Consider the following 24,385-nt stretch of genomic DNA (forward strand, 5'->3'; position numbering starts at 1 on the left):
TTCCTGATGAGTAGAACCAAGACCAGAAAAGTGGATAACTACATACATCAACTATCCTCACCTAGTGGAGATCCCATTTTCTCTTCTAATAAAATAGCTAAACAATTCAGGGACTTCTACGAAAAACGATACAACTTTCCCCCACCTCCCTCTCCCGAATCTCATCTTTCCCTTGTCTCCTCTTTCCTTGAATCGACCACCCTCCCTTCGCTCACCGAACCTCAAAAACATTCGCTGGCTACCCCCTTCACCATTGATGAACTTTCTACAGCCCTTTCTCTAATGCCTTTAGGCAAAAGCCCCAGCCAAGATGGTCTTCCAGCCTCTTACTATAAAAACCTTCAAGAAATAACTTCTACTTCACCTCCTCAATGTTTGCAACTTATCCCTACAAGGCAGCCCGCTCTCTAGAGACATGACGACAGCCCACATAACCCTGATACCCAAAGAGGGCAAGGATTCTGAGCTATGCTCAAACTACAGGCCTATTTCTCTCTTGAATATAGACCTCAAACTTCTAGCCAAAATGCTGGCCAATCGACTAGCAAACTTCCTTCCTCTCTTGGTGCACGGGGATCCGGTAGGCTTTGTTCGCAATAGAGAGGGTAGAGATAACACGACTAGAGTTATCAATGTGTTGTGCTAAACACACTTCTTCACCACTCCTCCTCCTTAGCACAGATGCTGAGAAAGCATTTGATAGAATCAACTGGGTCTACCTGAAACAAGTGTTATTAAATTTCGGCCTACCTGATCCCTATGTATAGGCTGTCTTTGCTATGTATGCTCAAGCCACAGCCCTTGTCATAATTAATGGAGGCTTGTCCCCACCTTTCCACATACATAATAGCACCCGCCAGGAATGTCCCCTGTCCCCTCTCCTTTTTATTTTAGCAATGGAACCCCGTTTGGCCACTCTCTGCCCAGACTCAGGCATTAAAAGCATCAACTTGGGTGGCAAAGAACACAAGATAGCAGCATTCGCCGACGGCGTAATGATAATGACTACCAACCCAAAAGACTCTCTTCCCTATATGCAACGACATCTAGACCATTATGGTATCCTATCCAATTTCAAGATTAATGCAAGCAAATCTCTGATACTTAGTACTGGGATACCCCCCCATTTAAACAATTACTGATGAAAGATTCCCCTTTCAACTGGTCCTCCCCGACCATCGCATATTTAGGAGTTAAAATTAGCCCCTACATCCTGGAACTCTTTTCTCTTAACTATACTCCTCTTAAGGCATCAATATTCAATGCTATTGATAAACTCCTAACCTTTGCCCCCACGCTCTCCTGGTTCGGACGTAAAAATCTTCTCACTTCTCTAATCCTTCCCCGTCTCACATACCTTCAGCAGGTGTTGCCAATCCCTATACCCAAGTCCTATTATACCTCTCTTAAACAAAAATGTAGGGCTTTCATCTGGAACTGGAAAAGGTGAGACTCTCATATGCTCTTCTGTCCCATTCTCGACAGTCAGGTGGCATTGGACTCCCTGACCCGGAGATGTATGTATGGGAAAGCAATACTGCTGGCCAGAACCATAGACTGGTTATGGAATTCTAGACATAAACCTTGGGTGGCTCTGGAACAAAGCATAATAGGTAAGCCTACACAAGCTTTCCTTTTAGGTCATCAATCCCTAGCTCATATTTCATCTGCTTACCCAATCATAAAAGCCACATTGGACGCCTGGAGATGGTTAAGTTCCTCCCATTGCTCTGTGGCCTTTCCTTCCCCATTACTTACAGTCAGTGATATCAGGCACATCCTCTCCAACTCTGCTCGACTCTTCTTCTAAAGGGGTTAGATCATCCCCCCTCCCCATTATTCAACTCCTTGAGTTTGGTCAACTCGGATGCTTTGCTTGACCTGCTCAACCCTCACCCCTGCGACCTTACCTTAATCCCACACATTAAGTCCTTTGTTGCAAGGAATAACACAAATAGGGAATTCATTTGCCCCTTAGTATGGTTTGAATCCCTAATCACAAATCGCAGCCCTCCCAAAAAACTAATCTCACAACTATATAACAAATTACGCTATCCTCCTCTTACCACCAAACCAGCTTTTATACGAAGTTGGGAAAAAGACACTGGGGTTGAGCTACCCATCTCAATACTCCCTAAAATTTTTAATCTGCCTCATAAATCTTTGCATTGTGTTCGTATCCAGGAAAACGGGTATAAAATCCTAACCCAGTGGTATATTACCCCTGTCAGGTCCTTTTTCTTTGCCGGGGCCTCTTCAGAAAGATGCTGGAGGTGCTTGAAGGAAAGAGGAACTGTCCTATATCGATTTGAGGAACTTTCCTCCTGGGAATCCCGCACACAGCTTTTCTCAAACGTTGGGCCTTGTGGTCAAAATACAGGTTCTCCAGACCTTTATAATAAACGCTAGACAAGTATTAGGTCATATTCCTGCCTTTGGGACTTTACTGTTTCATTAAAAGAAGTCCCATTCCCTATCCTCTATATAAACATAAGGCTCTGAGTATGGTCAATCCCTGCTTCATCCCTAGTGCCTCTTACTATCTCTCCTGCCTTGGTGTCAGTTGTATTTGGCATCTGTTGTCTTTTTATAGGAATGTCTAAAGTGATGTTTTAACTCCAAGTTTTTGACCTGCTTCTCACATTGCTCTTAATAACAATGAATAGAATCTTGTCAAATTATGTCACCACCCTATACCTATTTGGTGATTTATTTTTCTCATCAGTATCCTGTACCATGTTACACCTTTGCTTGTGACTTGTTACTATGTTTTATTGAAAACGAAAATAAATATTTTAAAACAAAACAAAAAAAATTAATAAATAGCACTATAATCGATATTAGTTTTTTAGAATATTTGTCTTTTTTTTTTCCATCTGAAGTATGATTCCTCCCTGTTTAAGTTGCTGTTTAAGCAACTTAAGCAGGGAGGAATCATAACTTCAGATGGAAAAAAAAATGACAAATATTCTAAAAAACTAATATATAGCACTATATTGAATATAGTGCTATATATTCCTTTTTGACCCACGCTTGTATTGATCGCATAATATTTGCATATTACGCAATCATTACATTGCCGATTTTTCAAGTTTAATAAAATTATGAATATTCGAAAAGCAAATATATAGCACTATATTCAAAATATTTGCAAATTCTGGAAGTTGCAATATTCACAATAAATATTCGTAATTTGAATATTTGCACTCAACACTAGTAGTTAGATGCAAGGAAAAATTCTGTTAATGTAGGGCCTGGAGGGATGATGGAGTTATTTGTTTGTAGGGTTAGTAGAGGCCAAATAGTTGTTTTCTTAATTAGCGGCTAGATAGACAGGTTTTTTTTTCTGTGAAGAGAGCCCTTTTTAGGAGAGGCCTTTTGCTGCCTGACCGTTTAATTATAGAGACAGCAATCCATTTACCCATCCATATTACTACAGTACAGAGGTAAGCGGATAGATAAAAGCTAAAATATTAGGGGATTAACGCTTTCTGATTATTGTTAACCAATGTGTTTGTAAGATGATTATATGGCACTTAAACCAAGTTCATACTTCAGTTATTTACATAGTTAATACGGGTGAAAAAACATCCATCGAGTTCAACCAAGGGATAAGTGGGGACACATATCCCAGAAGGAAGTGAGACTTAGATTTCTACACGTTTTCATAAGCATTTATGTTTTTTACTTTTAAGAATTTTTCTAAACCCTTTTTGAAACTGTCCACTGTTCCTGCTGTTAACACGTCCTGAGGAAGTCTATTCCACAGATTCACTGTTCTTACAGTAAAGAAGCTTTGATGCTTCTGGAGACTGAACTTTTTCTTCTTCAGTCGGAGGCAGTGGTCCCTTGTCTTTTGAGCACATTTTACATGGAACAGCTTTTCGCCATATTTTTTGTATGGCCCATTTATATACTTTTAATTTTAATCTTTCTTCATAACCTTATTATTTTGGTCGCTCTCCTCTGTACTTTTTCCAGCTGCAGTGCATACATTCTATGTACTGCTTCCCAGAACTGGACTTCGTATTCCAGGTGAGACCGCACCAGCACTTTGTAAAGTGGTAGTATTACATCTCTGCCCCATGAATCAATGCCTCGTTTAATGCATGACAATATCCTGTTGGCCTTAGAAGCAGCTGATTGACATTGTGTGCTGTAATTTAATCTACCATCCACAAGGACGCCCAAATCCTTCTCTATAAGTGACTCTCCCAGTGCTACATCACTTAGGACATATGAAGCATAGAGATTATTACTACCAATATACATAACTTTACATTTGTCCACATTGAACCTCATTTGCCAAGTTGATGCCCAATCACTCAGACTGCTCAGGTCAAATAGGTAGTTTGTGGACATCTTACCTAGACAATACAGTTCTACACAGCTTAGTGTCATCTGCAAAAATAGATATGGTGCTATTAATCCCGTCCTCAATATCATTAATAAATAAATTAAATAATAAAGGGCCCAGCACTGAACCTTGGGGTACACCACTTATAACATGGGACCATTCTGAATAGGAATCATTGCCCACAACTCTCTGGACACTCAGCCAGTTTTCAATCCAATTACAAACTATACTTTCCAAGCCAATAGGTCTATAATTACCTGTGGAGGACCTTGATCCTTTTTTGAATATGGGCACCAAGTTTGCCTTGTGCCAATCACTTGGCACTGTACCAGTCCCTAGAGAATCCTTAAAAATTATAAACAGGGGCACAGCAATGACTGAACAGAGCTCTTGAAGCACTCTTGGGTGTAATCCATCTGGACCCAGAGTTTTGTTCACATTTACCCTATTTAACTTCTCTCAGACCATATCTACAGTTAGCTAATTGAGTATATCACTGGATGTACTAACCTGCCCCAACACCATAGATATCAGCTACTTTCTCTTCTTTTGTATATACAGAGCTAAAAAAAAAAACAACTATTTAGGAACTCTGCCTTTTCCTTATTTTCAGTGACTACCCCCCTCCCCCTTTACCATTATTTAGGAGACCTACCTGCTCAGACCTAGGTTTTTTAGGTCTGAGCAGATTTTATTAAGCCCTTTGCAATCTTCAAACACTACAGCTGACCCCTCAAATTTGTATTTTTTAAATGCCATCTTTTTGTCTTTTATTGCTCTTTTTACAGTAACCGTAAGTCGTGTGGGGGGGGGGGGGGGGGTTAATTTTAGCAGTTTATACTTGCTACCTAAAGGGATAAAAAAAAATTGTGCAATTACTCAATGTGGATTTAAAGCTCTCTCATTTATCCTCTGTATTATTATGTGACAGTAGCTGCTCCCAGTTTATGCCCTGAAATTCTGCCCTCAACTAAGGGAAATTAGCCTTTTTGAAATTCAGTGTCTTTGCTCTGCCTGACAGAGTTTGCTTTTATAGTTTAGGGGGAATATAATTATATTGTGGTCACAATTACCTAGTTTCTCGAACAGTAACATTACCAACAAGCTCTGCATCATTAGAAATTACCAGATCCAACAGAGCATCGCCCCTAATGGGAGCTTCTACAAACTGGCCAATAAAGTGGTCCTGCAGCAAGTTGGGGAATTTTCTCCCCTTTGCAGTTGAGGCAGAACAATAACCCCAGTCAATATCTGAGAAGTTAAAATCTCCCATTATGACTACTGTACCAGCCTGTGCCACCTGCTCTATTTGGTTATACAGGTGCGTTTCTAAATCCTCTGTGATGTTAGGGGAGTCTATAAATTACGTGATTCAGTAGGTCGGTAATCTAAAATATAACATTTAATGATAATGCAGATAAAATATAGAATAATTCCTAGATAAAGTGTGCAATGACAAACCTTGGGATAGAACAAGTTGGTATACACTGGAAGTAGCCTAGGTGTCTATCCCAAATGAAAAATACATATATACACTCAAATAGTGCATGGCGGCACCAGTAACCAATTGTCCTACCGGTACCGCGAGACAGGGAGCTTATTCTAGATCCTTTAAGGACATTTAGTATTATCTTTCAGGGACAGGTTCCGGACGGGGTCGTCCTTGTAAGGACGAGTGCCTTGTGGTGAGGCTGCTACCTATATCTAGTATTAGGGAAATTATTGTCAGTCAGCCATAGGGCCTGTACAGGGACCCTGCACTCCTGTGTATCACTGCCTGACATCACTTTTTTCATTTGTCAACATTTATGAAGAAGACTCTATTGGAGTATTGTCGGGGGTGAACGATCCGTATCCCGTCTCGCGGTACCGGTAGGACAATTGGTTACTGGTGCCGCCGTCCACTATTTGAGTGTATATATGTATTTTTCATTTGGGATAGACACCTAGGCTACTTCCAGTGTATACCAACTTGTTCTATCCCAAGGTTTGTCATTGCACACTTTATCTAGGAATTATTCTATATTTTATCTGCATTATCATTAAATGTTATATTTTAGATTACCCACCTCCTGAATCATGCCTTTACTTTTGGTAATCTGGTGCGCAGATTTTCACCTGGTTTGACCTCCCTAATCAGTAATTATAGTTAAAGAGTCTATAAATTACACCAAGTATTATTTTTTCAGTGTTTATATCCCTTTGAACTTTCACCCATAAGGTTTCTACATCCTCACCATCCTCACTCACAATTGCCTCTTTCAAACTTGTCTTCAGATCACTCCTCACATACAGGCACACACCACCACCTTTTCTATTGACCCTGTCTTTCCTAAATAGTGTAAAACCCTCAATATTAACAGCCCAGTCATGCGAAGAGTCCAGCCATGTCTCAGCCACACCAACTACATCTATGTGTTCTTCTAGTACCATAGCCTCCAGCTCCCCCATTTTGCTAGCTAGACTTCTTGCATTTGTGAAAGTACATATTAAATTACTATTACCAGTAAAGTTATTATTCAGGATTTTTTGGTTACTTTGGGAAATTTTTGTATGTTACAGGTTCTTGCTCTATTTTTTATAGTTATGCCCTATTTTCCTTGTTAACCCCAGCCCCCACTAAATCCCCGCTGTCCCCTTCTATAACCCACTCTCTATCTACACTATCTACCCCTTATTAATATGACACCCCCCCCCCCCCCCCCCGAGATCCTAGTTTAAAAGCTCCTCCAGCTGTCTAACCATTTTTTCCCCCAGGGCAGTTGCACCCTCCCTATTAAGGTATTAAGGTGCAGACCGTCCCTACTGTAAAGCCTGTGACCGACCGCAAAGTCGGCCCAGTTCTCCATGAACCCAAACTTTTCCTTCCTGTACCAGATTCTGAGCCACTTATTTAACTCCCTAGGCTCCCTTTGTCTCTCTAGTGAAGCTCGTGGCACTGGTAGTATTTCTGAAAACACTACTTTGGAGGTCCTGGACTTGAGCTTTCACCTAGCTCCCTAAAATCATTTTGAAGGACCTTCTATCTCTCACTGACTTTGTCATTGATGCCAATGTGTACCATGGCCGCTGGGTCTTCCCCAGTCCCACCCAGCTATCCGTCAATCCAATCCGCAATATGCTGAACCCGAGCACCCGCCAGACAACACACTGTTCGGCATTCACGGTCTCGGCGACAGATGACCCTCTCTGTCCGCCTAAAAATAGAGTCCCCTACCACCAGCATCTGTCTGACCTTAGCTGCACTACTTTTCCAATTCAAAAACACAGAACAGGTGTAAATCTTTCCATTATACCTTAACTCTGAGTAGACTTCACTACTGGTTTTAGCTCACAATAACTGATGGAAATAACTGATCAAATAACTGAAGTGTGAACCCAGCCTTGCTAATAGTCTTTGTAGAATTTCTATGCCATTTTCTATGTTCTATAAGGTATGCCCCTTTGCATGGCAAGTATACTCTACTATCCATAGAGAGGTCTTGCCCATAAAACAGCTGCTGATGGGGGATCATGTGACCAGGCAAATCATATCTATGTGATGCTTTCTCCATTCAAATACATGACACCTGTTATCTACCCGTGCACAGTTAAGTGTTTAGTGTAGGTGCAGTTTGTTAGAATGGATTAGACGAAAAATAGTATGTTGAGTAGTTTAAGAAATGTGAGTATTGGCGCTCCCACTAACAATTTTAATGAACCATAGAGAATTTGGGAGAGCTTAAAATGTAACTTTTACTGTTAATTTAAATAAAATATAAAGCGCCACAAACAGATACTTGAAATATGGCTATATTTATGGAACAGTCTTACCGTTCAGATGCCCCCTGATAGGGATCAGCCTGGCGTGGTAGAAATAATACCGCGTCTGGGCCGAGAATTAGATGTAGCTGATGGTAATTCAAGATGTAGACTGCTACAGGGAACCGTTGTCCCTAGTAAGCCCTGATTCGGGAGGGGGCAAAGCTACTGTTCACCTGTCTACACAGAGTTCCTACCCCGCAAGGGGCGGCCCTGTCCGGATACCTTACCCTAAAATCGGGCGGGTATCCCTAATAATGCCCTATAGGATGGTTCCCAACGTGTCACGTTTCAAGTGATAAATCATCAGGGGAAGAGATCCAACAATGCGCAAAAATAATCCTGCAAGGAAAAATGTGTTTAACATGAGGATTGGAAAACGCATGTATTGGGGAAAGAAAGGAAATGAAATGAAATAGAACAGGGACATACCTTAGATCAGTGGATCCATAGGATTGATAGAAAGGACATTGATGGTCCTGCAGAAAGGGAGGACCCCACAGATTCTTTATAGGGGGGCGCCTCTGGGGCAGCTGATCTGATATTGTCAGCTACACACCGAATTGCCATGAGGACGCTGTATTTAAGCAGCAGATCGCGCGCCCTTAGTCAAGCGACCGCCTCTGGGGGTGGGATAGTCCGGTCACGTGATCGGAACGCTACGTCCCATCGGCAGGCACGGCCAAGGACCGTGGACCGCACTGCACTAGACCGTGGAGCGCAGCGCAAGGTCCGGTCACGTGGGGCGGCCGGGAGAAGCGTTAGATGCAGCGCCTGTTGCTGAGCAACTGACCGACGCCAGGAGTGCTCAGGCGTCCGGATCAGCTGTTAGGGAGCAAGCGTAATAACTTGCGCCACCTTAGAGGATAATATAGCATTTAATGCAGGTTAACAGATGGAGAGGCATGGATGCTCCTATGATTAAAGGCCAAAAGGCACAAGATTTGTAAATATGAGCAATCAATAACATTAATGGGAGGGGGTGGGGGGGAGGGAAGGGGAGGGGACGCGGGAAGGGACTATACAGGTAGCTTTCATTAATTACTAAAGGTAATGAGATACCAGTTAGCATGCCCCCTACTAGATTGGGGTGCATAGTGCATGTAGATAATAGGAGGGCGGGGACTATTAATAGAGAGATGGTTCATTACAAAAAACAACCAAAATTTAGCTGCTCGTTAAGTCCTAAGGGGGCCATGGTCTTGAGGTCAAAGATCCATCTAGCTTCCCTCTGTAGGATTAACCTGTCCCAGTCTCCCCCTCTTGCTGGTGGATTCACTTTATCAATGGCCAAGAATGAAAGACGGCCATGGCCATTGTGAGAATTGTGGACGTGTTTAGCCACTGGGGTATCCTTGAGTTTGGCCACATCACTAAGGTGTTCCCCTACTCGCCTACGGAATTCACGGATTGTCTTGCCAATGTATTCTTTCCCACATTGGCAGACAATCCGGTAAATGACTCCCCGGGTCTTGCAGTTCATGAAGTCACGGATGGTAAATTCCTTGCCCGTAACATTACTCCTGAAAGATTTGCCAGTTGTGATGTGCGGGCAGGCGATGCAACCACTGCATCGATTACAGCCATGGTTGGGGTTCTTAAGCCAAGCACATCCCAACAATGCTTGTGGGGTGTATTGGCTATGAACCAACCGATCCCTAAGGCTCCTTCCGCGTCTATAGGATATGCTCGGAGCTTCGCCGAGCACCTCCCTCAGATCCGGATCCATCAGGAGGATGTGCCAGTGTTGGTTAATTATCTGCCTGATGGATTGGGCTTCGCCATCGTACGAGGTTATGAGGCGGGTTAGTTTATTCGATTGCACTGGTTTCTGTTTGGGAGTGAGTAAGGTACAGCGGTCTGCATTAAGCGCTGATTTAAATGCTGCCTTGAGTACCCGATCAGGGTAGCCTCTAGATAAGAATCTTTGGCGAAGATCAGCCGCTTGGTACAGAAAATCTTTCTTGTTTGTACAGTTCCGTCGTAGACATAAGTATTGTCCCTTAGGGATCCCACGTTTTAATGCAAGCGGGTGTTCACTTTCCCAACGAAGGAGCGAGTTGGTTGAGCTGGGCTTTCTAAATATAGAAGTGTCCAACTCACCCATCTGGCCCTTAGTGATTAGGACATCCAAGAATGGAAGGGCCTGTGTGTCTGATTCATGTGTGAATCAGAGCCCTATCTCATTTTTGTTGTGCTCTGTCACAAAAAACTCAAAGGATTGCTTGGCGCTTTATATTTTATTTAAATTAACAGTAAAAGTTAGAATGGATTAGGCTGAATAATTTGTCTGATCACATAAACCTCCATCAGCAGCCATCTTATGATTTGCCTATTAGCGGGACATGGCTTATGAAATATAGAAAATGACACAGAATATAAACAAAGGATATATTAGTATATGTCATATAGTCATCTTACCTACACATTGGTAACAAGTAGTCAAAAAGTGGCCAGCCCCTTTAAATATACACCATAATTTAACATTTACAAAACAAAACAAAAAGTTGAGAAAATGTGACTGTCTTACAGGCATTGTACTAAATCAATACGCACAGCCTTTTTAAAAATGTCTGTTTATTTGCTGCTTTTCTCATACAAATTTAATATGACCGTTTACATCTGGATTCTTGAAAGCCAATAATATTAATTAGAACCTTTCTAATATGCTATGCAGATTCTGCTGTGAAATGTATTATGCTCAGAACCATTTTAAAATTCACAAAACTATTCTTATTCATGACTATTCACATTGTGATTACTCATCCTTACGTGTTAATTAGATTTTCTGCGAAAGAGTGGATAATATGTTACTTGTCAGTAAATGAAAGGATCAAAAGTGAAGCCTGATTGAAACGTTTGCAATGATTGTGTGCTTGATTTTACTTTAAAAGAAAAGGATATGGCAAATCTGTCGTCTGATGGAGCCATTTTTTTTTAACAGTCCCATGATCACGTCTTCCAGATACAGGATTTTATTTTACATCGTAATTAACCATGCCATTTTTAAGAGCCTCATATCATTTTCATATTACTGTATGTCTAAAACGAAAACCTACCATAAAAAAATGAATAGGCTTAAAAACATCATCATGGAAAATTCAGGACAATATATACAGAATATTGTCTTGTGGCTATGAAAAGATAAAATAAAACATCAAACAAGAAATACAAGATAAGGTGGAAGTGTCCTGCTAAAATCTGATAATTTCTCAGTGCAATGTAAAGCATATCTCACAGTACAGAGGCCAAATGTATGCCCATCAGTTGACTAACCTACCCTGAATACAGCATCTAAGTGTTTTGGGTTAAGAAGCTGTCCTCCAATTGTGGGTCACATTTTCTTTAATGTGTCACTTCTTATTTATGATTTGTCACCAAAAATTTGTGCTGTACACAACATGTCACTTTGTGTCATGAGGCACAACACGTCCTCGCCAAAAGAGATGACAGAACTAGGAATCGGGCAACTTGATGTATGTCAGATGACACAACAGTTAAAACTTGCAAACAGGTTTGCTAGAGGAAATATAATACATAGTGGTTCTGGCCTTCTGATAACACATGGAAGGACCCCCCGGCATATGGTTGTGATGGGTTTCATTCTATCAGCAACCAACAGATATTCTCAAAGTAAGAAAACTATTTTCAGATAGGTAATGAGATGAGGCTAGAAAGACCATGTCACAAGTTGTCTAGACAGTTAAACTTTAAAAGCACCCATCTGTTGGAATGATATTGTACAAATTACCGCCTTTAGCAACAAAAAATAAGCTTCCAGAACCATCTTCTTTTTCATAAATATTTTATATGCTGGACACATGTCAACTGAATTGATCTTAGATAAACCATATCTGCTGTATTCATTTTTACAAACTAATATTATTATTTTTTTCCTGAACAAGGTCACTCATGTCTGTTTTTAATACTACTGATAGCTGTGACTTGTGCTAAATCATAAAGACTTCTGTAGTCAAACTAGTTATCAGTAAAAACACAGACCACTAAAGGAATAAACAGATATCAGCTAATATACAATCAGACATAATATCGAAGCACCAATGCAGAATTCCATGTTTGTGTATTTTGAATGCAACTTTAACCCGTTCAAGATGAACAAATTGCAGAAATACAGGCGCCACTTACCACTGGAGAATCAAAGCCTTTCCACCAATGACGCAGGGTGGTGACAAACATCATCTCCTGCTTCAGAAAGAGGTGCGGTGAATTATCCGCACAGACGCCACGGGAGCATTAGGGTTAAATGAACAAAATTACCTTAGTGTATTCATCTAATTGTCTGTTATATTTCTTATTGTTTAGACCTTATTGTGCACGACAAAAATGGTATGAAATTATATTCTTAATACATACAAGAAAAGTATACATAAACATCCCCTGAGGAAGCTAACGCAAAACGTGAGTCAGGGTTTTTGGGACTCTGCCTGGTTAGCATACCTTATTATTCACCTTTTATCCTCTTGTTACCATATTGTGGTGCTGCACTTTGCACTTTAATGTATTGTGCTCTAGGCATTTGGTCTATCAAATCTTTGTGACGTAAGTCGTATATATGGTCGTTTAATCATCTGTCCTAGCATCCAGTAGGAGGATAGTAGTATATCTTAATTTGTGCTTTGCAAGGAATTGAGTCCCATTTTTTTTGTCCTGTGTATTTTATCCGCCATTATTTATGTATACGTTTCTTGTATGTATTAATAAAGAATATATTTCCATACCATTTTTGTTGTGCACATTGAATCAGTGATGTCTATAGAATAGCACTGTGCATGGCACTTTAGTGTATGTTAGCTATTTCAATAGATGATTGCTTATTGTTTGTAGGGGTCATGTTTTGGATTACTGATTTTATTTGTAGAGAGACATGGATCCACCTATCTGTTTGAGCTTCGGAGTGATTGGTTGCCATGACAACCTTACTTGACGAAGCATAAGAGCTGGCGCATATCCATGTCATCACATTGGTAGCCGGAGGAAGCACAGGTGTGTGAAACGGTCTGCACGCTACCTAGCGTGTTGTCGGTGGAAGGTCATCTGCCCCAGTGCTATAGATTTCTCTCCAGTGGTGAGTGTCACCTGTATTTATGCAATTTGTTCATCAAGTATCATCACTTACTATTCAAGGCAATGCACCACGTACACTGAGTGATATGGGGTTTGTAGGACTAAGTAACTACATAGGAGTGGTCCAGTAATGCCGCCCGCTTTTCTATTGTCTTCATTGGCTGTTTAACTCGTTCAAGACCAAGCTATTTTTCACCGACCACGTCTAATTCTGCAAATCTAACATGTGTCACTTAATGTGCTATTAATTTCGGAATATTTTTACTTATCCAAACCATTCTGAGATTGTTTTGTCATGACACATTGCACTTCATGATAGTCATAAATTTGAGTCGATATATTTCACCTTTATTTATGGAAAAATCCCAAATTTACCCAAAATTTTGAAAAATTAGCAATTTTCAAAATTTCTATTTATCTGCTTTTAAAACTGAAAGTGATAACTCATAAAATATTTATTACTTAACATTCCCCATATGTCTACTTCATGTTGGCATAATTTTGTAAATGTCATTAAAAAAAATTTAAACGTTAGAAAGCTTAGAATTTTAGACTCAATTCATAAAATTTTTAATAAATTTTCCAAAACCCACTAATCTGGCTTCATCAGGGGGTAATGGACAGAATTCAGACACTAACATAGGTGGTGGTGGAAACCCTGATGGAAATAGGGCCCACAATACTTGATGTCGGTAGCACCTGTGCTATCCCAGGGTACGACTCGCTCCCGGCCTCTACAACATTCACCCAGTGTGCCTGCAGGGAAATGTAGTATCCCTGGCCAAATGCACTTGTCCATGTGACATTAAGTTCCCAGTAACTGTGTTGGTCAGGGCACGTGTGATGTTACGGGACACATGTTGGTGAAAGGCAGGCACGGCACACCTTGAAAAATAGTGGCGGCTGGGAACTATGTAACGCGGGACAGCCGCCGACATCAGGCTGCGGACGGCATCAATATCTACAAGCCTAAATGGCAACATTTCCAAGGCCAGTAATTTGGAAAGCTGCACATTTAGTGCTATGGCCTGTGGGTGGGTGGCTGTGTATTTGTGCTTGCATTCATGACATTCAGGGCATTTTGACGCTGCGCTGGGACACGGAAGTGGATGTGGTCGCTGATGGTGCTTGCGAAGGTCCAAGTGCAGTGCGAGAGGCATCCGGGCCTGTGCTTTCAACAGGGGATTGGCCAGCACATAATACAGGGGAAGAGGAGGAAGTGGTGTAACCTGCAGACACAGATTGTGGACCCAGGTGTTCATCCCACTTATTATGGTGCTTGAATGCCATGTGGCCGGTCATGCTGGTGGTGGTGAGGTTGCTAGTGTTCACGCCCCGGCTCATTTTGGTATAACACAGGTTGAAAACTACTATTCTTTGTCGTCCGAACTTTCCTTAAAAAAGCGCCATTGTAACGGGGCACCAAAGGTGCACTCGGTCTCCCATCAGCCGCAGACCTGCTGCTTAGCTTAGGGAGCGAAGATCTGTGTTCAGCCTCGTTCCCAGGACAGCTTTTGCTAGCTGGGAGGCTCCCTGCTCCTAGGTCTGCCTTGAGCGCCGAGCTGATCACTCGGTGCTCAACTTGTTTGTCTGTCGGTCACGTGACGCTGGCCACGACACGTGACCCTCACTCCCCATTATAAATACAGGCAACCTGCTGGCTACAGGTTGCCTGTGATTTTGGTCCCTTAGGCTGTGTATTATTATTGTTGTTATTTAGCTTACCTTTGTATTTGACCCTTGATCTGCTTCCTGACACCTTTTCTGCCTGCTCCCTGAACCTTGACGCTATCTCTCGGATTTTGACCTCTGCTTGCTTTTGGATTTTGTCTTTGACCCACCTCGCCCTTCCATTTTTGGTGGTACCTTGCTTATTCCACCTCTCTGTCCGCTCTAGTGCTACCTCTCATCAGCTGTCCGCTTCCCTGCTGTCTCTATCTCTCTGCTTGCACTTACTCAGGTCAGGGACTGTCGCCCAGTTGCACCCCGTCACCTAGGGCGGGTGGTGCAAGTAGGCAGGGACAGGGGACCGGGTGGCAGCTCAGGGGGTGCACCTCCGCTCTATCTTTATATCCACGACTCTACCCCGTGACAGAATCACAGACCTTAATTTAGCATGGACCTGCTACAGAGCCTCACTGAACATGTGCAGGGTCTTGCTCAAATAGTACAGGAACTTGGGGAGAGACTACAGGTTCAGGAGACTGTCCGAACTCCCCCCATTCTTGCTCCCGCCACCGTTGAGGTAGAACCACACATTAAATTTCCTGATCGGTTTTCGGGTGACCACCGAAGAATTTTAGCTATCAAGGAAAGCTGTAAACTTTATTTTCGACTACGTCCTCACTCCTCTGGTCCTGATCCACAGAGGGTTGGTATTATTATCTCCCAGGGGACCCCCAGGAATGGCCCTTTTCTTTGCCTCCAGATTCTCCTTGTCTTTATTCTGCGGACCTCTTTTTCCAGGCGTTCGGGGTTCTTTATGATGAACCAGACCAAGCCTCTGTGGCAAGTCGCTGCAAGTGGTGCGTTCCCTCGGGTTGGAACAAACCAGCGCTCAAATGTCAATTTAGGGCAGGCTTGACTGAGAAGTTAAAAGACGTGTTGGTTTGTTATCCCTGTCCTGACTCTTTAGAGGAGACCATGACACCAGCCATCAGACTAGATAGACGGATCAGAGAGAGACAGCGAGAGCATTTGTTTTCTCCTCATACCCTTCTTCAACCTGAGATTTCCCCCATTGAACCCAAGATGGAGGCCCACTCGGATGAGCCCATGCAACTCGGGATGACGCAAAGAGAGCTACGCCATCGTCGGGGGTCTTGTTTTTATTGTGGGGACCCGACCACTGGATCCGTCAGTGTCCTAAAGCTCCGCCTTCTGGAAAGTCATCCAAGTCTAAAGTATCCAAGGACAAGGTACTCCTGTTGGTGGTAAGAAGTAAATTATTGTTGCCAGTTTCTATTGCCTTTGGAGTCTTGAAGGGGTCAGGAAATGCCTTTGTGGATTCAGGGTCAGCTTTTAGTTTTATGGATTACAAATTTGTTGAACAAATGGGAATTCCTATACTAGAATTGTCCACCCCGATCCAGGTAGTCGCCATCGATTCTACCCCCGCTAGCGGGCACGGTAAAACTCTGTACTCCGGAGGTTACCCTGTCTGTGGGGGTCTGCCACTCAGAGAAATGCTCTTTCTTTGTTTTAGAGAATCTTCCTGTTCAGGTAGTCCTTGGTATGGTATGCCCTGGCTACAGCAACACAATCGAGCATTAACTGGAGTTCGGGCGAGTTAGAAAGATGGGGGCCTAACTGTAGTTCTTGCTTAACCGTAGTTCAAGCTGGGGTTTCATCAGATATTATTCCTCATTTTTTTTCTGATTTTTCAGATGTTTTTTCCACCACTGAGACAGATACTCTCCCTCCCCATAGGTCTTATGACTGTGTTATAGACTTGGTACCAGAGTCCAAATTTCTTAAATGACGGATTTATAATCTTTCCGGTTCTGAGCGCAGGGCCATGCAAGACTATATCCAGGAGAGTCTCAAGAAGGGACATATTAGGCCCTCCACCTCTTCCCTGGGAGCAGAATTCTTTTTCGTTAAAAAGAAGGACGGTGGTCTCAGGTCCTGCATTGACCATATAAATTTTTATAAAATCACTATTGGAATCAGTATTCCATCCCGTTAATTCCTGACTTGTTTAACCAGATTTTGGGTGCTTCATGGTTTTCTAAATTTGATTTGAGAGTAGCGTATAACATTTTTAGAGAACTTAATCGGCAAAGTTATGATTGTTTATCTCAATGATATTCTTGTCTTTTCACCTGACTGGGATTCTCATGTGTCTCACATCAGATTAGTTCTTAAAATCCTCAGGGAGAATCATCTGTCCGTTAAATTAGAGAAATGTTTGTTTGGAGTTCAAGAGATTCTTCATCTCGGCTATATTCTTACTCCTCATTCATTTAAAATGGATCGCAGTAAGGTTCAGGCTATCCAAGACTGGATAAGACCATCCTCCTTAAAGGCACTACAACGCTTTTTAGGATTCACCAATTTTTACCGGAAATTCATAAAGAATTTTTCTGTTATTGCCAAGCCCCTTACTGACTTAACTAAAAAAGGTTCTGATCTGGTTTACTGGTAGTTGGAGGCCTGTCGGGCCTTTGATACCCTTAAAAATTGTTTTCAGATGGCTCAAGTCTTGGTTCAGCCTGATACCGAGGAACCTTTTGTGGTGGAGGTTGATGCCTCAGAGGATGGTGTGGGGGCCATCCTTTCTCAGGGGACTTCTAACCTCACAAATTTAAGGCCATGCACCTTCTTCTCTCTCAAGTTCTCTCCTTCTGAGAGAAATTATGATATTGGAAACCGCAAATTACTGGCCATAAAATGGGCATTTGAGGAATGGAGGCATTTTTTAGAAGGGGTTAGACACCGTATTACTGTCCTCACCGATCATAAGAACTTAGTGTTTCTTGAGGCGGCCAAACGCCTTACTCCTAGACAAGACAGATGGGCCCTGTTTTTTACTAGTTTTAATTTTTCTGTTACTTTTAGACCAGGTAGTAAAAATATTAAGGCAGATGCCTTATTCTGGAGTTCTAATGCCATCCAACCTCCTGCATCTTTGTGGCAGCAATTTCTGCGGATCTTTCCTCTGAGATTGAACGGGCTCAGCAACTTGCTCTTCCACAAACACCGGCAGATAAGTTATTTGTTCCTGAGTGCTTTCGTTTTCAATTATTGGGTGAATATCATGACTCTGTGCTCTCTGGTCATCCAGGTATTGCTGCTACTAAGGAATTGCTGCTGAGGTATTTCTTGTGGCCCAATTTGTCTAAGGATGTACGGTCTTATGTTTTGGCTTGCAATGTTTGTGCCAGGTCTAAGTGCCCGAGAACACTTCCCGCTGGTGAACTACAACCACTACCCATTACCTGCAAGCCATGGTCTCACATTTCCATGGATTTTATTTTTGATCTGCCCCCTTCTGAGGGGAAATCAGTGGTGTGGGTAGTGGTTGACAGTTTTAGCAAGATAGTGCACTTTGTTCCTTTAAGTAAGCTCCCTGATGCGAAGACCTCAGCATCCTTGTTCATTTAACATGTGGTACGTCTGCATGATGTCCCTGAGAATATCGTCTCTGATAGAGATGTTCAGTTTGTTTCTGGTTTCTGGGGGGCTTTTTGTTGAAGATTAGAGTTGAGCGGACACCTGGATGTTCGGGTTCGAGAAGTTCGGCCGAACTTCCCGGAAATGTTCGGTTTCGGGATCCGAACCCAATCCGAAGTTCGTCCAGAACACGAACCCCATTGAAGTCAATGGGGACCCGAACTTTTCGGCACTAAAAAGGCTGTAAAACAGCCAAGGAAAGGGCTAGAGGGCTGCAAAAGGCAGCAACATGTAGGTAAATCCCCTGCAAACAAATGTGGATAGGGAAATGAATTAAAATAAAAATAAAGTAAATAAAAATTAACCAATATCAATTGGAGAGAGGTCGCATAGCAGAGAATCTGGATTCACGTCACCCACCACTGAAACAGTCCATTCTCAGATATTTAGGCCCCGGCACCCAGGTAGAGGAGAGAGGTCCCGTAACAGAGAATCTGTCTTCATGTCAGCAGAGAATCAGTCTGCATGCCATAGCAGAGAATCAGGCTTCACGTAAGCCACCACTGTAACAATCCATTGTCATAAATTTAGGCCCTGGCACCCAGGCAGAGGAGAGAGGTCCCATAACACAGAATCTGGCTTCATGTCAGCAGATAATCAGTCTTCATATCATAGAATCAGGCTTCACGTCACCAACCACTGCAACAGTCCATTCTCAGATATTTAGGCCCCGGCACCCAGGTAGAGGAGAGAGGTCCCATAACACAGAATCTGGCTTCATGTCACCAGAGAATCAGTCTTCATAGCATAGAATCAGGCTTCACGTCACCAACCACTGCAACAGTCCATTCTCAGATATTTAGGCCCCGGCACCCAGGTAGAGGAGAGAGGTCCCGTAACAGAGAATCTGTCTTCATGTCAGCAGAGAATCAGTCTGCATGCCATAGCAGAGAATCAGGCTTCACGTAAGCCACCACTGTAACAATCCATTGTCATAAATTTAGGCCCTGGCACCCAGGCAGAGGAGAGAGGTCCCATAACACAGAATCTGGCTTCATGTCAGCAGATAATCAGTCTTCATATCATAGCAGAGAATCAGGCTTCACGTCACCCACCACTGTAACAGTCCATTGTCATAAAATTAGGCCCCGGCACCCAGGCAGAGGAGAGAGGTCCCATAACACAGAATCTGGCTTCATGTCAGCAGAGAATCAGTCTGAATGTCATAGCAGAGAATCAGGCTTCACGTCAGCCACCACTGCAACAGTCCATTGTCAGATATTTAGGCCCAGCACCCAGGCAGAGGAGAGAGGTCCCATAACACAGAATCTGTCTTCATGTCAGCAGAGAATCAGTCTGCATGTCATAGCAGAGAATCAGGCTTCACGTCAGCCACCACTGCAACAGTCCATTGTCAGATATTTAGGCCCAGCACCCAGGCAGAGGAGAGAGGTCCCATAACACAGAATCTGGCTTCATGTCACCAGAGAATCAGTCTTCATGTCATAGCATAGAATCAGGCTTCACGTCACCAACCACTGTAACAGTCCATTATCATAAATTTAGGCCCCAACACCCAGGCAGAGGAGAGAGGTTCCATAACACAGAATTTGTCTTCATGTCAGCAGAGAATCAGTCTGCATGTCATAGCAGAGAATCAGGCTTCACGTCACCCACCACTGTAACAGTCCATTATCATAAATTTAGGCCCCGGCACCCAGGCAGAGGAGAGAGGTCCCATAACACAGAATCTGGCTTCATGTCAGCAGAGAATCAGTCTGAATGTCATAGCAGAGAATCAGGCTTCACGTCAGCCACCACTGCAACAGTCCATTGTCAGATATTTAGGCCCAGCACCCAGGCAGAGGAGAGAGGTCCCATAACACAGAATCTGTATTCATGTCAGCAGAGAATCAGTCTGCATGTCATAGCAGAGAATCAGGCTTCACGTCAGCCACCACTGCAACAGTCCATTGTCAGATATTTAGGCCCAGCACCCAGGCAGAGGAGAGAGGTCCCATAACACAGAATCTGGCTTCATGTCACCAGAGAATCAGTCTTCATAGCATAGAATCAGGCTTCACGTCACCAACCACTGTAACAGTCCATTATCATAAATTTAGGCCCCGGCACCCAGGCAGAGGAGAGAGGTCCCATAACACAGAATCTGGCTTCATGTCAGCAGATAATCAGTCTTCATATCATAGCAGAGAATCAGGCTTCACGTCACCCACCACTGTAACAGTCCATTATCATAAATTTAGGCCCCGGCACCCAGGCAGAGGAGAGAGGTCCCATAACACAGAATCTGGCTTCATGTCACCAGAGAATCAGTCTGCATGTCATAGCAGAGAATCGGGCTTCAAGTCAGCCACCACTGCAACAGTCCATTGTCAGATATTTAGGCCCAGCACCCAGGCAGAGGAGAGAGGTCCCATAACACAGAATCTGTCTTCATGTCAGCAGAGAATCAGTCTGCATGTCATAGCAGAGAATCAGGCTTCACGTCAGCCACCACTGCAACAGTCCATTGTCAGATATTTAGGCCCAGCACCCAGGCAGAGGAGAGAGGTCCCATAACACAGAATCTTTCTTCATGTCAGCAGAGAATCAGTCTGCATGTCATAGCAGAGAATCAGGCTTCACGTCAGCCACCACTGCAACAGTCCATTGTCAGATATTTAGGCCCAGCACCCAGGCAGAGGAGAGAGGTCCCGTAACAGAGGATCTGGCTTCATGTCAGCAGAGAATCAGTCTGCATGTCATAGCAGAGAATCAGGCTTCACGTCAGCCACCACTGCAACAGTCCATTGTCATATATTTAGGCCCAGCACACAGGCAGAGGAGAGAGGTCCCATAACACAGAATCTGTCTTCATGTCAGCAGAGAATCAGTCTGCATGTCATAGTAGAGAATCAGGCTTCACATCAGCCACCACTGCAACAGTCCATTGTCAGATATTTAGGCCCAGCACCCAGGCAGAGGAGAGAGGTCCCATAACACAGAATCTTTCTTCATGTCAGCAGAGAATCAGTCTGCATGTCATAGCAGAGAATCAGGCTTCACGTCAGCCACCACTGCAACAGTCCATTGTCAGATATTTAGGCCCAGCACCCAGGCAGAGGAGAGAGGTCTCATAACACAGAATCTGTCTTCATGTCAGCAGAGAATCAGTCTGCATGTCATAGCAGAGAATCAGGCTTCACGTCAGCCACCACTGCAACAGTCCATTGTCAAATATTTAGGCCCAGCACCCAGGCAGAGGAGAGAGGTCCCATAACACAGAATCTTTCTTCATGTCAGCAGAGAATCAGTCTGCATGTCATAGCAGAGAATCAGGCTTCACGTCAGCCACCACTGCAACAGTCCATTGTCATATATTTAGGCCCAGCACACAGGCAGAGGAGAGAGGTCCCGTAACAGAGAATCTGTCTTCATGTCAGCAGAGAATCAGTCTGCATATCATAGCAGAGAATCAGGCTTCACGTCACCCACCACTGTAACAGTCCATTATCATAAATTTAGGCTCCGGCACCCAGGCAGAGGAGAGAGGTCCCATAACACAGAATCTGGCTTCATGTCAGCAGATAATCAGTCTTCATATCATAGCAGAGAATCAGGCTTCACGTCACCCACCACTGTAACAGTCCATTATCATTAATTTAGGCCCCGGCACCCAGGCAGAGGAGAGAGGTCCCATAACACAGAATCTGGCTTCATGTCACCAGAGAATCAGTCTGCATGTCATAGCAGAGAATCAGGCTTCACGTCAGCCACCACTGCAACAGTCCATTGTCAGATATTTAGGCCCAGCACCCAGGCAGAGGAGAGAGGTCCCATAACACAGAATCTGTCTTCATGTCAGCAGAGAATCAATCTGCATGTCATAGCAGAGAATCAGGCTTCACGTCAGCCACCACTGCAGCAGTCCATTGTCAGATATTTAGGCCCAGCACCCAGGCAGAGGAGAGAGGTCCCATAACACAGAATCTTTCTTCATGTCAGCAGAGAATCAGTCTGCATGTCATAGCAGAGAATCAGGCTTCACGTCAGCCACCACTGCAACAGTCCATTGTCATATATTTAGGCCCAGCATACAGGAAGAGGAGAGAGGTCCCGTAACAGAGAATCTGTCTTCATGTCAGCAGAGAATCAGTCTGCATATCATAGCAGAGAATCAGGCTTCACGTCACCCACCACTGTAACAGTCCATTATCATAAATTTAGGCTCTGGCACCCAGGCAGAGGAGAGAGGTCCCATAACACAGAATCTGGCTTCATGTCAGCAGATAATCAGTCTTCATATCATAGCAGAGAATCAGGCTTCACGTCACCCACCACTGTAACAGTCCATTATCATAAATTTAGGCCCCGGCACCTAGGCAGAGGAGAGAGGTCCCATAACACAGAATCTGACTTCATGTCACCAGAGAATCAGTCTGCATGTCATAGCAGAGAATCAGGCTTCACGTCAGCCACCACTGCAACAGTCCATTGTCAGATATTTAGGCCCAGCACCCAGGCAGAGGAGAGAGGTCCCATAACACAGAATCTTTCCTTATGTCAGCAGAGAATCAGTCTGCATGTCATAGCAGAGAATCAGGCTTCACGTCAGCCACCACTGCAACAGTCCATTGGCATATATTTAAGCCCAGCACACAGGCAGAAGAGAGAGGTCCCGTAACAGAGGATCTGGCTTCATGTCAGCAGATAATCAGTCTGCATGTCATAGCAGAGAATCAGGCTTCACGTCAGCCACCACTGCAACAGTCCATTGGAATATATTTAGGCGCCGGCACCCAGACAGAGGAGAGGTTCATTCAACTTTGGTTAGCCTCGCAATATAATGGTAAAATGAAAATAAAAATAGGATTGAATGAGGAAGTGCCCTGGAGTACAATAATATATGGTTAAGGGGAGGTAGTTAATGTCTAATCTGCACAAGGGATGGACAGATCCTGTGGGATCCATGCCTGGTTCATTTTTATGAACTTCAGCTTGTCCACATTGGCTGTAGACAGGCGGCTGCGTTTGTCTGTAATGACGCCCCCTGCCGTGCTGAATACACGTTCAGACAAAACGCTGGCCTCCGGGCAGGCCAGCACCTCCAAGGCATAAAAGGCTAGCTCTGGCCACGTGGACAATTTAGAGACCCAGAAGTTGAATGGGGCTGAACCATCAGTCAGTACGTGGAGGGGTGTGCACACGTACTGTTCCACCATGTTAGTGAAATGTTGCCTCCTGCTAACACGTTGCATATCAGGTGGTGGTGCAGTTAGCTGTGGCGTGTTGGCAAAACTTCCACATCTCTGCCATGCTAACCCTGCCGTGACACAGCTGTCTTGGCGACCTCTTGCTCCTCCTCTGCCTTGGCCTTGGGCTTCCACTTGTTCCCCGGTGACATTTGGGAATGCTCTCAGTAGCGCGTCTACCAACGTGCGCTTCTACTCGCGCATCTTCCTATCACTCTCCAGTGTAGGAAGTAAGGTAGGCACATTGTCTTTGTACCGTGGATCCAGCAGGGTGGCAACCCAGTAGTCCGCACACGTTAAAATGTGGGCAACTCTGCTGTCGTTGCTCAGGCACTGCAGCATGTAGTCGCTCATGTGTGCCAGGCTGCCCAGGGGTAAGGACAAGATGTCCTCTGTGGGAGGCGTATCGTCATCGTCCTGCGTTTCCTCCCAGCCACGCACCAGTGATGGGCCTGAGCTGCGTTGGGTGCCACCCCGCTGTGACCATGCTTTATCCTCATCCTCCTCCACCTCCTCCTCATCCTCGTCCTCCTTGTCCTCCAGTAGTGGGCCCTGGCTGGCCACATTTGTACCTGGCCTCTGCTGTTGCAAAAAACCTCCCTCTGAGTCACTTCTAAGAGACTGGCCTGAAAGTACTAAAAATGACCCCTCTTCCTCCTCCTCCTGGGCCACCTCCTCTTCCATCATCACCCTAAGTGTTTTCTCAAGGAGACATAGAAGTGGTATTGTAACGCTGATAACGGCGTCTTCGCCACTGGCCATGTTGGTGGAGTAC

The sequence above is a fragment of the Bufo gargarizans genome, chromosome 6 (assembly GCF_014858855.1).
Source record: "Bufo gargarizans isolate SCDJY-AF-19 chromosome 6, ASM1485885v1, whole genome shotgun sequence".
In the NCBI taxonomy this organism is placed as follows: domain Eukaryota; kingdom Metazoa; phylum Chordata; class Amphibia; order Anura; family Bufonidae; genus Bufo; species Bufo gargarizans.